This window comes from Barbatula barbatula (genome assembly GCF_947034865.1).
Source record: "Barbatula barbatula genome assembly, chromosome: 13".
In the NCBI taxonomy this organism is placed as follows: domain Eukaryota; kingdom Metazoa; phylum Chordata; class Actinopteri; order Cypriniformes; family Nemacheilidae; genus Barbatula; species Barbatula barbatula.
This window is the reverse complement of record NC_136776.1, coordinates 460,627-479,645: the sequence shown is the minus strand read 5'-3', so window position 1 is coordinate 479,645 and position 19,019 is coordinate 460,627. Positions and strand designations below refer to the sequence as shown.

The 19,019-nt window shown below is 39.0% G+C and overlaps 1 protein-coding gene across 4 annotated transcripts in view; it reads right to left on the bottom strand.

Annotated features, from left to right (window-relative positions):
* Positions 1-18,737, bottom strand: part of LOC306902760 (uncharacterized protein) — a 53,379-nt gene extending 34,642 nt beyond the window's left edge. For 3 of the 4 annotated variants that reach the window (XR_013787474.1, XM_079471597.1, XM_079471598.1), the window contains exon 1: positions 18,349-18,719. The gene's annotated coding sequence lies outside the window, so the exon portion shown is untranslated. Of the gene's footprint in view, positions 1-18,348 lie in introns of all 4 variants that reach the window. The other variant, XR_013787473.1, reaches the window with a different exon arrangement.
* Positions 18,738-19,019: the final 282 nt, after the last annotated feature.

Here is a 19,019-nt window from a genome sequence, read left to right as displayed (position 1 = left end):
AAAGCACATTAACGACGGACCTGAGAGAACTTTACTGACGGAGCCGAAGGAAAAGCACATTAACGACGGACCTGAGAGAACTTTACTGACGGAGCCGAAGGAAAAGCACATTAACGACGGACCTGAGAGAACTTTACTGACGGAGCCGAAGGAATAGCACATTAACGACGGACCTGAGAGAACTTTACTGACGGAGCCGAAGGAAAAGCACATTAACGACGGACCTGAGAGAACTTTACTGACGGAGCCGAAGGAAAAGCACATTAACAACGGACCTGAGAGAACTTTACTGACGGAGCCGAAGGAAAAGCACATTAACGACGGACCTGAGAGAACTTTACTGACGGAGCCGAAGGAATAGCACATTAACGACGGACCTGAGAGAACTTTACTGACGGAGCCGAAGGAAAAGCACATTAACGACGGACCTGAGAGAACTTTACTGACGGAGCCGAAGGAAAAGCACATTAACGACGGACCTGAGAGAACTTTACTGACGGAGCCGAAGGAATAGCACATTAACGACGGACCTGAGAGAACTTTACTGACGGAGCCGAAGGAAAAGCACATTAACGACGGACCTGAGAGAACTTTACTGACGGAGCCGAAGGAATAGCACATTAACGACGGACCTGAGAGAACTTTACTGACGGAGCCGAAGGAAAAGCACATTAACGACGGACCTGAGAGAACTTTACTGACGGAGCCGAAGGAATAGCACATTAACGACGGACCTGAGAGAACAGCACATTTTCCAAAGAAGATTGTATTCCCAACAAAAGCAATGTAAAGTAATATTGCTACTTTGTGTTAAGCATTTCGTGAAAAATGTATTTCTGTAAGGTTTGCAACCACCATACTGCCAGTTTAAAAACATTTTTTACCATGCAAAAAGTCATAGAAACCTAGCGAATTACAGATTTTCATGTGGCATTAAACATTGTCCTGGGAATTTCAGAAAATTTTCTACATTGAAGTCTCACATGTACAGAAATCTCACACCTGGTCTGTCACAGAAACCAAACGTTTCAGTGTAGTGGTAACCACAAATGCATTGTTCAAGGGTGTGATTATGTGGCTGATAATGTTTCCTCGTTGTGTATTCATTTAAGAGTACATATACGGAATGGTAAAAAAGTTACTTGTCCTTTTGAGGGATGTACAAAATATTTTAGAGTGAGGTCATCCTTTGCCACACACATATCTACAGGCAGTCACTTGTAGCACAGCCACATACACCACAAGATACTGACGTGATTGATGAAGTTCCAGACATCCAAGTCCATGGTGACAATGTGGGCCCATATCTTAATAGTCATGGAATGAATCAAGATTTGAGCCCTGACACATTTGTTAAGGATCTGGCATTGTTTTATTTAAAATGACAGGCAAAACTGCTTTTGCCACCCACTACAATACAGTGCATTGTGGAGGAATTTCAGGAGCTCCATTGCAGTGGAATGAAGCAAGTACTTAAAAAAGTGGAGGAGAAGCTGGCAGGTCTAAACATTACCAATGATAAAATACAGAAAATAGTTAAGGACCTTGAAAACGAGGATCTATTAACTGTTGGCAATGGTGTTTTGAGATATGACATTTTGAATATGTTGCACCTGCTCAGATATACATAGGGACAGATACCAGTGGTAAGGAACGCTTTTGTCAGTATGTGCCTCTTAAGGATACACTTGCTGCCTTATTTAGGCAGTCCACTATTAAAAACCATTATGCAGAGTCTAAACTCCATGTACACAGTGATATGGTTTTAAACTATGTTAATGATGGCAAAATACTTTAAACAAAATGCAATTTTACAGGAATCGGCTTCTCTGTCAATTATATTGTATCTAGATGCCTTTGAGGTGGTAAACCCCCTAGGATCCGGAAAAAAGAAGCACAAAATTATGGCCATGTACATGACACTGGGGGAAATATTACCACATAATAGATCCACTGTTGACCCAGCACAACATGTTTTGCTGTGCAGAGAGCAGGCTTTTAAGTCTTTTGGTCAGAATAAGGTCTTTTCACACCTTATTGCTGACCTAAATGACTTAGAGGTGTGGGAATTAAGATCAATATATGGATCGATATAAAAATGGATGATTGATGTTGTTTAAATCAGATGTATTTTCCTGCATGACATGATTGTGAACAAAAGCTTGAATCTGAGAGTTCTACAGTTGCTAGATGTTGCCAGAGATCTGAATGTGGTCAGTAAGTGGGGGGTTGCATGTTCTGCTTATGTGTGTGTGTAACAAGAAGCATCTTCTTTTTGGGGAAGGAATGTGCACACTGAAGGATCTTATTGTGGTATTAAACGTGCCTTTACATTTAATATGCTTTATGATTTCATTATAGATTACTAACTGTGCATATGTTGAAAATATAACCAAGTATGTGAGTTGAATTTAGCGCTGATACTGTGGGGCTTTTTTCACAGGAAATGGGTATGTATGTGTGTGTGTAAAGATTAGATTACACGGGGAGCCCCATGGAATGTGGTGGATTGGGGGGCCTCCTATTTAATTTGTTACAGATGGATGGTGGTTTGAAAAACAAGGCAGTGAGCTGATTGGCTGGAATGCAGACAAAGGGAAGACGATCTGATTGGACCCCGCCATGGAGAACAGACCCGACGAAAAATACATAAATAGCTATAAAGCTGTTTCTGGTGGTCGATTCTTTGTGAGACTTTTTTGTGTCTGAGAATCCACCGAAACAGCTGTTTGTTTGAGACTTCTGATCAATAAATATCAATGATTTTAAATTTTTTAATCAATGGTACGGATATACTTCAAACTCAACACATAAATTTGGAATATCCAATCTGCAGAAGTTTGATTTAAACAGGTCTCTGCTCACCTTATTTTATTCTGTCGACAGCGTGTTGAAGTCAAAAGTTGTCTCGTCCCAATTTTCGGTCACTCTCCGAGTTTTACAATTCTCTTTAGATGCCTTTTTCTCCAATCGCGTCCGGGGTCACCATCTGATGAACATTAAAACAATGTTCTGCGCATTCAAAAATTGGAGAGAGGCCAGTTCAGAAAACGTTGAAATTTATTGATCAGAAGTCTCAAACAAACAGCTGTTTCGGTGGATTCTCAGACTCAAAAACGTCTTACAAAGAAATCGACCACCAGAAACAGCTTTACAGCTATTTATGTATTTCTCGTCGGGTCTGTTCTCCATGCAACCCCCCACTTACTGACCACATTCAGATCTCTGGCAACATCTAGCAACTGTAGAACTCTCAGCTTCAAGCTTTTGTTCACAATCATGTCATGTAGGAAAATACATCTGATTTAAACAACATCAATCATCCATTTTTATATCGATCCATATATTGATCTTAATTCCCACAGAGGATTCAGGTTTTCAGCTTGAGGATGGAAGCCACCTTAAGGCATCACTGATTGCCATATGTGGTGATAATCTTGGTTCCCACTCAGTTGGTGGATTCACAGAAAATTTCAGCAGTAGCAAACACTTTTGTAGGTACTGCTTGATTGACAGAGAGACATTTGTTAAATCACCACTTGTATTTGGCCCACCACGTACACCTGCAAATTATAATGACACTGTTCAACAACTAACACCTGAACAGACTTTACTAGATGGTATCAAGTTTAATTCATGTTTCAACACCCTGAAGTCTTTTCATGTCTGCAAAGGTCTTCCTCTATGTCATGGGCATGACCTTTTTGAGGGAGTAGTGGTGAATGATTTGGCTCTTTATATTAAACATCTGGTAAATGCTGAAAAACATTTCACCTACTTGCAGATAAATAATGCCATCTCACAGACAAAACTTCTAGGTAGAAAACCATGTGAGATCAAGGAAAATGCTACAAAAGTCAGTGGTTCAGCTGCACAAAACTGGTGTCTCTTACGACTGTTACCAGTTTATGTTGGTAGGTGGATCAAAAATCCTATTGACAATGAGGTTTGGCAGTTGTGCCTTAAACTCAAAGAAATTGCAGAATTCATCTGTGCTTCAAAAATTCATCAGAATGAGGTTGCCTATCTGAAAGTTTTGCTAGAGGAATATTTGTATTTACGAAACTGTATGTTCCCTGACCACCCCCTTAAACCAAAACACCACTATTTGCTCCATTATCCTGACCTTATCCTTAAATTTGGGCCACTGATACGCCTGTGGACACTAAGGTTTTAGAGCAAACACTCGTATTTCAAGGAGTGTGCCAGAAAACTTCACAATTTTGTACACTTAAGTAAAACTCTGGCATAAAGACACCAGCTTATTCAATCATACCTAGGCTGCAGTCATCTATTCCCTCCTACCGTTCAGGTTACAGGTGAAGCAAACGAAATTGATGAAGAGGCATACAACAGGGAAATACAGATGTTGTTAAAGACAGCTCATATTGATAAAATCAAAACCTCAGAGGTTTCAGCAGTGACTTACAAAGGGACCAAGTACACCAAAGGCCTTGATGTTGTTTTAAAGCACACTGGCGATACATTAGTCTTTGGAAAAATGTCCCTAATACTTGCTGATGAGAAACAGGTTTACTTTGTTGTTATGATACATTACTCAGTTCTGTTAGTTGATCTTGGAGTTTACTACCTATGCAAGGCAAGTAATGAGTATGCATATATTAATGCAGATAGGTTGCAAGACTATTATCCACTGCCAGTGTACAACATCTTGGACCTCCCAAGTGTTTGCTTACATCACTCAGTGTGTTGTTCTTTTTAGGTATGGATGTCGAATGCATTCAGGAAATTCAGAGAGTGCTTCCTGAATTGGACCATGAGAAGTTGATGGTCATTGTAGAACACCTGTCATCAGCGGTTGGAGTCACAAAGAAAGAGGACCTTGCATTTATTGAGAAGGATGACTTCCAGAATCATTTAACAGCAATACAGTGCCGTAAAGTCATCCAAGCCTTTTAACAAAGAGGTTAGCAAAAATGTATGTAAGCAATGTCAATGTTAATAGATATTTTATGAGGAATCTCTCTCAATAAGACTTAATTTTTAGATTTTTTATGGTCTGGGCTAATATTTACAGTGTTTTCGTGAGCTACAGAATTAATATGGTCTTTAAAATGATATTGTAAAGTTGCTTTAAGCACTGTTGAAAGAAAAAACTTGTTAAATCTGCCTTTATGGTTTTCTCATATGTAAACTGTAATATTGTAAATAAGTTAGATTTGTAAATATCTGTTAATGTATTTCTTCTTTTTAAGAGAATTGACTGCTAGAGGGGACACTGATGTCAGGTATATACCGAATGAACAGTCATTGCCAGTGTCAGACAGTGTCTTTACCTTGAATATGGAACTGACTGATGGAAATGCCCACCAAACATCTTCTCGTACACAATCCCCAAATCCTGGATTATCTTTAAGTAAAACACAGAACTCATGGATACATCAATTTGATGAAGTACTTTCTTGAAAAAGAAGACTCCATCTTCATTTTGGCAGATGTAAGTAGGCTTATATTCTTATTTTTATTAGCTCAACAAATTAACATTTCAAGAATTTTAGGCAGTATTTTAAACATGTTTTAAACACTGTGTTTTAAAGCCAACTGCAACAAAGCATTTCATTGAGACAGACATGCGTCTGCCAGCCACTCTGATTATGCTTGGTAAGTGAGCACTTCCCTGTGACTTTGAGAAAGGTTTGTGTTTTCCATTTGGGTTATACTTAAAGGTGTGTAATATGTACATTGTTTTCAGGGAACACATTTCTCTCTGCAAAAAAGTGGATGGTGAGCCTTGACGGAAAAGTGGCGTATGTCTTGGAGGATCACCTGGGTTTTGCAGACGCCTTGTCGATCTTCTTTGCAACCTTCTATGTTTTCAACATAAAATATCAGGAGCCAGCTTGTGCTACATTGGAACTAATTCAACGGTAAGTGCCTCTCTTTGTTTCTCCAAATCAGGCAAAGTTGGTCCTGGAATGCCACTGTCCATCAAATTATAGGTCTAACCCTAATTAGATTAGGGTTGGAGCTCAAATCTGAAGGACAGCAGCACTCCAGGACCTACATTGTTTGTTCCTGCTACACATCTAACTTTTACAGGAGAAGCTCTTTGGATAATAAATATGTTTCTATAGTTTACACATCTCCATGTCATCTTGGCTGTATATGTCAGTCAAACAGTGTGTAAGTGATTGTTTACCCAAAAATGAAAGTTCTGTCATCATTTACTAATCCTCTTGTCAGTGCAAACCTGTATGACTTTGTTTCTTCTACAGAACACAAAAGAAGATATTTTGAAGAACGTTGTATTGGTTTTGTGTTCATACAATAGAAATGAATGGGTGTCGCTGCTGTTCAGTTACCAACATTCTTCAAAATATCTTCTTTTGTGTTCCGTAGAAGAATGGAAGTCATGCAGGTCTGAAATGACAAGAGAGTTAGTAAATATGTAAAATGTATGGATGCTTATTACTTATTTTCCTATTTTTCCATTATTTCCCTGTTAATGTAAGATTTCTAGTGAGGATAAATCCAGAGGATGGAACAAAGTGCACCGCAAAGACCGGAGTGAGTCGAAAGACTGGCGAAATTGTGAAGAGAAAAACAACAGCGATAAACACCAGGGTATCATCCTTCCTTCACCACCTCACGGAATTTGAGTGGAAGAACTTTGATTAGGTGAGACACTAATTAATGGTCAATAGGATATTTACAGTATACAGATAGAAATTCCCAATAAACTGGAAACTAAGTATAACTAATGGATTCTAACTGACTTGAAATAAATCTCACCATCACATAGGTTACAGTGTTGTTTGTGTTGAAATTAAAAAACAAATTAAATGTGTAAATAATGTTGTTATTGGGGAGTATGTTATTGCGATAGTGAAATGTATTATGTACTGACAGTTTTTTGGGGGTGCAAATAATTTATTTCGATGCCCTACAGGAATACCAAAGGATTTTCATGATCATTGTCCTGCAGGACTCTTATAGGACCAGGAGTCCAAAGGAAACCTACAGGATTTCGTTAGAAATGTAATGTATCCTGTAATATGCATGTATCCTGTATTTTTATGTTGTTTATTTATATGAAATTTCTTCTCATTTGATGCTATTAAGTGGTGTTTGTTCCAGTTAATGGTGAATTCCATTTAGTTCTGTTTGTTTCCATTTAGTTCTGTTTGTATTCCGGAAACAATTCTATGAAATAATTTATTTTCTTTACATTTCATATTGTAAATTTATGTTGAATTCCATTTTAAATCAGTTCTGTATGCAGTTCAATACAAATCGCACAATATTTTATTTTACATTTGATTAAATTGTTTGAATGACAGAGGAGTTCATGCATTGGTGCAAATAACATGAATTTTTTATGTACATTTGTGTTTTAAGCATTTGGAATGTTTAAATTAATTTAAATAAAGAACACTTTCAATATTGTATTGGGAGTTATTGTCAGTATATTGGTAAAGTAAATTTTATATAAATAATATAAAATCTAATTTATATTTATTAAAACATAAACCAATGAATATGATTACAGTAGTGTACTGTTAATCTAGGTTTTTACAGTACCTGGACTGTATTATATAGTTACAGTAGCGTTTAATTACTGTAAAAGTGACATACAGTTATGGTAGTGTAAGTCTCAATTACAGTAACTTACTGGCAACAGTGTTGCCAGTAAGTTACTGTATAAACCCTTTAAAATGTCTAACAGTGTACTTCAGTACATTTATTCTCAATCACAGCAGATTTGCCATCAATTTCAAGCCCACCAAGTGGATCTGGACTTCCTCTAGACACGCTATGAGAACATTTATTCTATTCTCATGACATGTGTTGAAAATGCTGTTTACAGTGACATGGATGACATACTCCAGAGCATTCAAAAGGTGTTATATCTCTTAGAATTGAGAAATCAGCCAACACATGGTTTTAGGCCTGCCATGTTAAGGTCTGGAGATAGAGGACGTCCTTCCTGGGACATTTCCCACGGACAGTTAGAATACCTATTGGAGTTCAGTTTTACTGTCAGTGAAATATCACGCTTGTTCGGTTTGAGTTACAGAACAATAAGGAGAAGAATGACAGAATTTGGATTGTCTATATGAATGCATTACAGTGGCATAACAGACGATGACCTCAGACAAGTGGTGTCCAATTTTATTGCACAGTCTCCTGAATCAGGATTAAAAAGAGTACTTGGATACCTCAGCAGTGTTGGTCTTAGGTGAGTAATACTTTTAACTACTGGTCTTAATAGAAAGATTGTTTTCATATTCTAAGTACTTATTTGGCATGATTGTTTTGCATGCATTTTATCACACAAACATAAGTAAAACATAGACCTCTTTGGATGATGTAAACAACGCTGGTCCAGAATAACTTCCTGTTTCACTACACAATAGAGGGTATGAATGTGTGGCTGGAGCGTTCCCTTCCCGGGTGGCAAAACACAAAATGACTGCGGACAATATCAGAAAACACAGTTCCACGCAGTGAACACCTGATTCTTATGTAAGTCGTAAGAATCACAGTCGAGTCCAGCTGCTTGTAATTTCAGCAAATAATTACGTGTTATAGTCCCGGTGTCTTTTTTTCTTTAATTCTCCTAAGCAACTTTATCTGGTATTTTTCCACCCAGGGAAGCGTATCACAGGGCTTGTACCCACATGGTCATGTGCGGAAGTGATGTCAATACATGCCCTCTATTATATAAGCAAAATTCAACCAACAGAAGTTTTCTAACTTGTTAAACAAATGGCTTTAAGATGTTGTTATCTGTCAAATTGAAAAATATACTATAATAAACTGAGACCTGAAGTGACTCTGGATCAGTGTAGTTACATTGCAAAGTGGTCTAAAAGTAAAAGAAGCCTTCATCACAGAGCCTACGAGAGAATATTCAGGGTTCAACAGGTACCGGTAATTTGACTGCATTTATGGCATAATGTTGATCACCGAACAAATCTTAATGTTTATTTTCATTTTACACAGGGTACAGAGGTCTAAAGTGATTGACACTCTAAAGACAGTAGATCCTGTGGGCACAATATCTCGTGATTTGGAATCAACATTATACAGAGAAGAATGTACTCTGTTCGAGCACCCATGTTTTTATGGCATATTGATGGAAACCACAAGTTGATTCGGTAAGTGCTTGTACAAACTATTTTGTCTTTTGAAGCTAAAATATGAGGTTCATGATCTAATTTACAGTTCTTCATATGAATTTAAAAGGAACTGTAGTACTTTGGTATCCACTCATTCACAGTAGTGGTTAATGAAAATGAGAAACAAAACAAGTACCAGTAGACTATTTCTGATAACAATCTAAAGAAGCCGAGAAGCCTTACTTGGCTAAACTTGTCTCCCCAATATTTTGAATTAAGACTCCAATACCAAGCTCAACCACTAGATGTCAATGTACCATACAGTTTATCTAAATGCTACCAAACTGTAGGACCCATTCAAGAAATCGCTTATGGTGAAATCCAATCAACAACCATGAAATTCAATCAATGCCAGGGAACTGGGGCTTACCCTCGGAAGCAGAGATAAATCACTTCTAAATAGGAATCACTGCATTGTTCACACATATTCACACAAAAACTGATGTGCACAACACACGGTGACGGAAACACCACGACCGAGATAGAGGCAATTCTTGCCCCTGGTGCCCAGGCCCTGCAAAGAAATTCAGTTAACAATGGGAAAATGACTCGCATCACTTAAACAAAGATCAAAGACGGTCAAATAAATCAGAAATAAAACAATAACACTCCTGATGTTTGATTGTGGTGAAATTCAAGTATACTGTTGTATATTGTATGAAGTGTAGCTTCAATTGGCGTATTTGAAGTATTTCTCTGTTCTTACTTGTTCTTGTATATCATTTCTTTCCCTAATTGTTTCTCTAGTTGGAGAATTGTGATTCATGGGGGGAATGATGGGTACAGCAGAAAAATGATGTACCTGCATGCAGGCAACAACAATAGAGCCTCCACTGTTCTCTCACTGTTCATTGGTGCTGTACAGCTTTTTGGGGTACCTAGACGAGTTTGTAGTGATAAAGGTGGCGAGAACATTAAGGTTGCACGTTTCAAGCTTGAGCATCCATGTGATGCCCCCAAGGCTCAATATTCATCTCCAGCTCTTCAAACAAACATGGGATCGACCCCCTGTTTCCACAGAACATGGGAGGTCCCCACAGCAGTTATTGATTGAGGGGCAGTTAAGAGTAAGCAGTCAGATTTGCGACCCACTGTTTAACCAGGTATATTCATGCAGTTAACTTTTGATAATGTAAATGAATATAGTAAATTCTAATTATGACGTTTTTTTTAGTGACACTTCATGTGGTGTCTAACCACGCCCCTTACAAAGCTGTTATAAAATGGTCTTATTGGTTTATTAAACAGTATAGTGTGTATTAGGGATGGGCATTTTTGTCAATTTCTTATTTCGATCATTGATAGGTCTCAAAAAACGAAACTCGAGTACTCAGGGGGCGGGGCATGTTTGGGGGCGGGGCGTCCGTCATGGAGACAATGATCACAATTTAATATTTTAGCAATACTTTGGATTACATTTCTGATAAACCGAAATGTTATTTAACAATATATTGGCTAAAACGAATAGGCAGCAAATCCTTCGCTATCATTTCGGTGATTAGTTGTGTATCTTTTCACCTCTGGCTGCGCTGCATTTCTGTCTGACGGTAAAAGATGCGATGCTCGTCTGAGTTGCATCTTTGGTGGTATCGGAAGACAATTTATGCACAAATAGTAGATGATAATGCAAACTTACTCGCAGTAGATTTGTGAGACAGCTTGGCGCTGCATATTGTGCACTGAACTGTTTTTTCATCTATTTTTTCGAAGTGAAGCCAGACATCACTACGTGACTTTGAAGCCATTTTCTCTGTTTTTCGGTTTGGACTTTGGACCGCGATCAAGCAACACTAACCAATCTGTGCTCAAGGTGCCGCCCAAAAGGCTGCTATAACCAATCAGAAGTATTTTTTTTAACTCAGATCATCGTTTTTATGATCGATCGTCGCTGTTGCGTTCGAGTACAAGAGTGATCGAGTACTGTCCCCATCCCTAGTGTGTATGTGATCATAAAGCACTTAGCAATGATTGACTTAGCTCCTGAACTGAAACTGAACTCTAAAGTCTCATTTACACTGCTAGGGTCTTACACTGACATTGATTGTTTTCCTTTATTTTCACACAGTGGACACTAAAATAAGTATTTCAACTGTAAGGTGGTGAAAAACTAGGATAATAGGATAAAAATGTGTATGTGTCTAATGTGTTTAATTTTAGATCTATAAGATCTGCAAGCCATATCCAAGAGTTGGATCTATCAGGGCATTAACTGAAACTGTCTCAAGCAATCTGGTTGGTGTATATACATTTTAATGTGCAAAGAAATGTCTTCAACAAAGAAGGGGGAACTTAATCATGTTTAGGGCTGCAACAATGTCGCGCGACTATTACGCCACATGTTTGAGTATAAAAAAAAGTTGAGCGTGCAGCAGAGCAAAGGTAGAGGAAAGACCATCAGAGAGACCCGTAACATTGTTCTGAAACATGGCTGAGGCAGATGAATCAATACGACCTTAATCATCCAAGGTATGGGAATATTTCACCCTAAATAAATCCCAAAAGGGTGTTCATTGCAAGATATGCAAAAGCGACATGCCCTGGCACGGGAATACCACGGTGATGATACAGCACCTAAAACGAAAACATGTTGGAGTCCTTGATGAGGAAGGGAGTTCAACAGCAGGGTAAGTCACTACAAATTACTACTTTTGTTCTGTTTTGAAGTCAAATGAATGTAACGTCCCTCCAGTAGCTCTTCTGGTGCTGGCGTTTACTCGTTATCCAGTTAAATAAGCTTGACAAGTTAGCGTTAGCTCGCTAATAACAGTAGTAGGCTAAAGCAGGGGTGGTAACGTTATATAGTTAGCAAGACAAAAGACACGTTTTTATTTCCTTGCCTCTTTTTGCCCATTAATATTTCAATCTGTTGTCCTGTATAAATTCTCAGCAAGGCTACATTTATTTGATCTAAATGACAGTAAAAACAGCAATACTGAGATATATTGAAATAGAAAACGATTAATTTTCATTTGTAATATTTTAAATTGTATTTTTTTATTTATATTTATTCTTATGATGATATGCATGCATGTGTGTATGTATGTATGTATATTTATTTGTGTGTGTGTGTCTTATCTGTAATTGCTCTTTGTGTTACTTGCCTTTACACAACTAGTAGCTAAAACAACAAGTGTTAAAGTAATTTGTGCTATTACACATACTAACACTATCTTTTTGATTCCAGAAAATAACAGTAAACCATGAGAGGCTTCTTGATGAGAAATGCATCATGTACACCACAGCAAGCTGCTGTCTTGACGGATAGTATCCTCAACATGCTTGTCACTGACATGAGGCCTCTGTCGATGGTTGAAGATGAGGCCTTCACTAAAATGATCCACAACTTAAACCCTGGTTACACTTTGCCATCCAGGACCCACTTCACAAAGCTCATGGAGAGAAAATATGAAGAGACATTCAAGGAAGTGAAGACGGCAATAAACACCAACAACAGCAAACTTGCTCTCACCACTGATGTTTGGACAAGTGTAGCAACTGAAGCCTACCTTGGCGTTACATGCCACTACATCACAGATGACTGGGACATGCAGTCAATCTGCCTCACCACCATGCCACTGCAGGACAGACATACTGCATCTAACATTGCAGATTGGTTGGAGCAGGTAGTGGCCAGATGCGAAATTCATCCTAGCAAAATCATTGCCATAGTCCATGACAATGGTGCTAACATTGTGGCTGCAGCAAATATCCTGGAGGAGAAGCATGGGTGGTCCTCTGTGCATTGCACTGGCCATACTTTTCAACTTGTGATCAATGCTGCGTTGAAGCATCCAAGCATTGAAAAGCTGTCGGGGCTGCAAGATGTCTGGTAGAACATTTTAAGAAAAGTGAGCTTGCCAGCAGTAAGCTCAGAGAGAAACAACTACAAATGAACACACCTGAGCACAGCCTTGTTCAAGACGTAAGCACCAGGTGGAATAGCACATTCTACATGATAAGCCGACTGCTTGAGCAAAGGTGGCCTGTAACAGCAACACTGTCTGACAGCTCTGTCACACAGAGAGGCTAAAGGTACCTGCTAAAGGTACCAGTGGAGCCTGCTGGAAGAGCTTTCAACAGTCCTCAAGCCTTTTGAATGTGCCACTGTGTTCATGAGTGGACAGAAATATGCAACAATATCTACAATACCTCCACTTGTGAAGGGGCTGTTGAAGTCCTCCCAGAGTGCTGCCTACGAGTCAGTCCTGTTGCTCATCCTAGCAAAATCATTGCCATAGTCCATGAAAATGGTGCTAACATTGTGGCTGCAGCAAATATCCTGGAGGAGAAGCATGGGTGGTCCTCTGTGCATTGCACTGCTGTGCAGCAGTTGCAGGAGAGATGGATAAGGGAGACTGCTTTTTCAGATAGATGACCAACCACAGTGATTCTTGCGATGGTCCTTGACCCAAGGTTTAGGAAACTGAACAAGTTTCTTTCACCTGATGAAGTCATATATGTTCAAACTAAAGTGCAAACATTGGTACTTGAAGAAGGAAAAAAAAAAAGATTTAGTTATATGAATTATATAAAAACAGTTTATATATATTATATAAAACAGTTTTGTCTCGAACTAATGGTAATGCTAGGGTGAAATGTATCGTTTCTGAGGATGCTAGATTTTTCTTTCTGTTGTCTAGCATCGGACGGTAACGTTAGCTATCTTGTTGATTGAAATCCTCCATAGTTTTGTTTCTGACGAGGATAAATTTAAAGCACAACAATGCCTGCTGTTGACCTAGTCAGCCACTATGCATTGGTTTTGTCGTCATTTTTGGTGAGATAGCTAACACGATTTCTATGGGGCTTAAAGAAAAATAATCTCGACCCCCGCGAGATCTGGCGCTTGTCTGAGGATCGGATTGTAGTGCAAGACAATCTATTGCAATGTGGACTAAACCCTGTCATTACAGAAAAGAGATTGAAGCTTACAATGTCAAGGCATGCCATCATGTTCAACGAGTAACGTTAACCGCCTTTGCTGTTTAAGCAAGCTAGCTGGCGTTTTGCCTCGTTATTATGTAAACATGCCGTGTAACTAAGGGAAACGATCATTTGACCTTTATTCATTTTATTTTTTGCAGCAGTCATGTCTGTGTCCTTAAAGGAACTCTGTCAGATGGTCAATGTGCCATATGATCAGGCTAGGGCCCTAATAGAGACTGAGAGCTCTGATGGAGAGAGTGTAGAGAGAGAGGAAGCAACAGTGGTGCATGCCGGTAGAGTGAATTTCTGAGAGATAATCATGATTTCACATGCCAAAATAGATGTTTTTTACAGATGGATTTTACAACAATAGACATTTGTTAAAAAATATTCACACTAATTGTACAATATGTTTGAAAAGATTTCCCTGGTGGTCTGGAAGGAGAGGAGGGCTCGCTGGCCTGCATGTTTGTCTTTTTAATTTAATTAAAACTGAATTAACAAACATTTATAAATGGTAGGATACCACTAACTTATAATTTATGAATAATGTCGTGTTTTGTAAATGATAAGTTCATCATTAAATAATACTGAACGTCATTTTAAAGTGTTACCCCTTTAATTATATCACTCACTGTTGACAGTTTATAAAGATGTAACTCATTCATGCACGGTTGGTTTTTGTGGGTGTTTTGAAGTTTTACATCGTGGAAGCGAAGAGGACCTGGATGCAGAGAATTTGTGCTCAGATGTTGAGGAAGACGCACCTCCAAGAAAAAGACTGAGAGCTGAAAACACCTGGAAGAAAGTCATCAACAAGAAAAGAAGAATGGTTGGGAAGTCATACATTGGAAAACAGAAGCAGAAGGAAATAATGAGGGAGCCACGGGCTATGGGGCCTAGATGTTCATCAGCAGCATGTGCCAAGTCAGCTAAACATCACTGCAGTGCAATCGGCGAGCCTGAGAGGAATAAGATTTTCAATGACTTTTGGCAACATATGACCTGGGAGGAGAAGAAAGTGTATGTGCGTGGTCTAATTGATGTGGTCCCAGTGCAAAGGAGAAGAGGGACTGACAATTCCCGAAGATCAAATTCCCTGTTGTTTTTTATACGGGTCAGCAGGCAGAGAAGACGTGTCTGCAAAGGTATGTTTGTGTCTACTTTAGGAATAAGCAAGTGGTCTGCCCTTTACTGGGCAAAGGAGGGATTCACGCAAGCAGACACTGAGGGACAAACACACAGCAACGCACGTCGTTCAGTGGCAAACCATGAATTCATTCGCAGCTTTTTGCAGGACCTCCCAAAAGTGCCCTCACACTACTGTAGATCCACAACATCCAAACAGTATCTGGAACATGTGTTTCAGTCAATGGCTGATCTGTATGCAGTGTATTGTCATGCTGCAGCTGAGAAGAATGTAACTCCTTTGTCAAGGCAAGTGTTTACAGATGAGTTCAAGCATCTCAACCTAGGCCTTTACCACCCAAAAAAGGACCAGTGCAACATCTGTTGTGCTTTTAAGACCAGCAACTTACCTGATGACGTGTGGCAGCACCACCTCCTTCAAAAAGAAGAGGCCCGTGCTGAAAAGTTGTCCGACAAAAGCAAGGCCAGTAACAAGATCATGGTCATATGTATGGACTTACAAGTTCCTTTTGTGCCCAAAGCTTAAAGCCTCTGCCTTGTATTACAAAACAAAGCTTGCAGTTCACAACTTTACTGTGTACAACATGCTGACACACAGTGCCACATGTTATGTCTGGCATGAAGGTGAGGGATCCCTGTCTGCCAATGAGTTTGCTTCATGCATTGTCGACTACCTCTCTGCACACACTGAGCCTGACAAATTTATTCTGTGGAGTGATGGCTGCGGGTATCAGAACAGGAATGCAGTTCTAAGCAATGCACTTCTTCTATTCTCCATGAAGAAAAACAAAGTCGTCATTCAGAAGTACCTTTAGAAAGGGCATACTCAGATGGAATGCGACTCCGTTCACAGTGTCATTGAGAGGCGTCTGAGGGACCAGGATGTGTATCTCCCAGCGGAGTGTGTTAACCTGATGAAGAGGGCCCGTGTGAGGCCTTATCCTTACGAAGTCAAGTACATCGACCACACCTTCTTCCAGGACTTCACCAAACTGAGGCTCTGCAAGTCTCTGCGCCCTGGAGTAAGGCCTGGTGACCTAACTGTCCATGATATCAGAGCCATCAGGTATTAACCAATGTAAATCTTATGTCTTAACAATGTCATGCCTAAAGTTTATTGGTATGTTGTATATTGTTTTATACAATTTTACAGTAATTTTTTTTTATATTTTGTGCTATTAGGTACAACAACAATGGAACTATGGACTTCAAAATTAATCATACTGATGACTGGCATCCACATCCGAGTCACCAACTCCGAAACGCCACCTCAGACAGCCACACAGTCAGCCCACTCTATTCAGACCAACTGAAGATCAAAGAGCTGAAATACAAACACCTCCAAGACCTGAAGGAAGTCATCCCTAAAGACTTTCACAGTTTTTACGACAATTTGCTTCACTAACTCAATACAAAATTATTATATTATTAACACATGTAACACCACACACAGAGCCTCACAGATACATGCACACAGACACACAGAGAAGAGCTCACGCTACTCATGAACACAAATACACTTAGTAATGGGCTTAGTAAAGCAAGCCTTAACTTGATTTTATGTGTTAAACTATGATATCAGTTATAAATGTATTTAAAGCTTATTATACATGTGCAACGAAGTTTTAGAATTATCTAATATAATACTTTATTCAATTTATTAAAATAAATAAATGTAATGTTTTGATTCCAACATTAAATGATTGTTTTCATTATTATTTTACTGACTTTAAGTTCAGCTGTTAGGTGTACTGTCTCTCTTGGCACTGTGCATGTAAAATACCCTAAGGAGCAAGGTTTTATTTATGGGTGAAATAAAAGGGCTGTCTACTGTAGCCAAGTAAGCCTATCTTTGGAAAACTCTGTTTTTTAAACAATAACGAGTGGAAATAGTTAGGTTATATACTTTTAAGTAGTCCTGTTATTTTAAATATAGATAGGTGTAATGCTTCGGTGCAGAAGGAATCCTGTGAGCCACGAAGGTAAGTTTGCGAGCAGAATAGGCATTTCCGCCTATTAGGCAGCATTATCAGCTCATCGGTTTTTGTAATGCATCAGTTATAGCTCTTAAACCTTTAAAATAGAGTTAAGGAAGATGTATGTAACCAGAGTCGTTAGCTTTGGTTAGCTATTGAAGCCTTTTCTTTTGCCAAAATGCTCAATGCGACTGCCGACTTTGTTGGCGTGCAAATTAATTTCCGCCTATTAGATGTCTTAGTCAGTTTATCATTTTATTTTGGTATTGCATCGCTCATAGCTTTAGTGTTTAAAATAGAGTTCAGGAAGATATATGAAACCACAATCATTAGCTTTGATTAGCTCGTCTCTTGTCAAAAGGCTCAACGTGACAGCAGACTTTGAACACTGCTGGCAGCAGCGACGTGCTTTGTCCGTACCATTCTTGTCAATGACAGCGTATACTCCTATCTCCCTGCTCCCAAGTCATAAATCGTGTATCTCCGATAAAACATGATTTTGGGGAAATGTTGTGTTAATGTTGGTGCACAACAGTATATGATAGCAAAATAAGGTATAATGCCAACTTTAACGATACAATGTTTAATACATCAAAAAATATGCCATATTTCTAATTTCCTGAAAAATAAGGATTTCGGAGATACCTGGATTCCGCCCGACAGCGACGATATATACTTGCCTTTAATGATTTTACAAAAGCACATATATATATATTTGAATAAGTATTAAGAAGTATCCATAGAGAAAGTAGAATAATGATGTATTAGTGTTATGATCTGAGTGAGCTGAAACTATATTTAATCAAAGGTGGTTGTGTATAATGTGATGATGTATTTACACTTATTAAGCATGTTTGGTCACTTATGTTTTAAGAGCACAGTACAGTAAACTCCAGCAATGTCTGTAAGACCCAAGCTTGAAACTTGACCGATGCATAAATCTATTGGTGGAATGACAAGACAAAAGAAGGTAACAGGAACAGATCTGATTGGTTTAAGAGAGACCCCCTCCTTTGAGGGATTTCACTAGAACTATGGGTTGAAAACACTGTAAACTTTAGATGCTTTTTTCTGAAACTACAAGAACAACTTTCCACGACATGTGCACAAAAGAAAGTGTATGAATGTGTTTCTGATGATTATAGTTTGCTTACCAGTGTTCAGTAGTAAAGAAGAAAAGAACGAAGAGATGCTGAATGATGACCAACGGATGGCAGGGTACCGTTTCTTCACTCATTGACCCTCAGCGAGATCCTGATCCCACACGACCCGATCCGACTTTCTTCACACGACCAGCAACATTCACGGTTTCAAGTTCGTTTGACCACATGAAAGAAAACACGCGACTGACACTGACAGCTCCACGCACGAACACGGCAGAAATCTTCTTTTAACACTCAGAGACAACGTCCTGCAGCTCTTCTATATATATGTCGCGGGTCTAAACTCAACTTTTGATCGTGATTGAGTCCCGAGATCGCCATTCATGTTTACCGCTGCACCTTTCCACTCTCTTCACGTGCACCGCGTCATCATCCAAAAGAAATAATGGCGGCGCCCGTGTTAAAGGTCAAAATAAAAGTCTTCACGATCCCCTGCATATGTCAAAAAGTTCTTTTATTTTTCTTCAATTTACAGAAAGCACAAATGTACATTCAATCAAGTGAAGCAAGAGAATCCTGTAAACTGCGCTACTCTTTAACCTAGAATCAATTCATTCAGTTATGATCTCAACCTATACGGAGCCTTGTTCACTTCAGCCTACACCACACCAGACTTCTGTCCGGCTGTATTGTGTTCTTGTGAAACCTGTAGGCATGTTTTG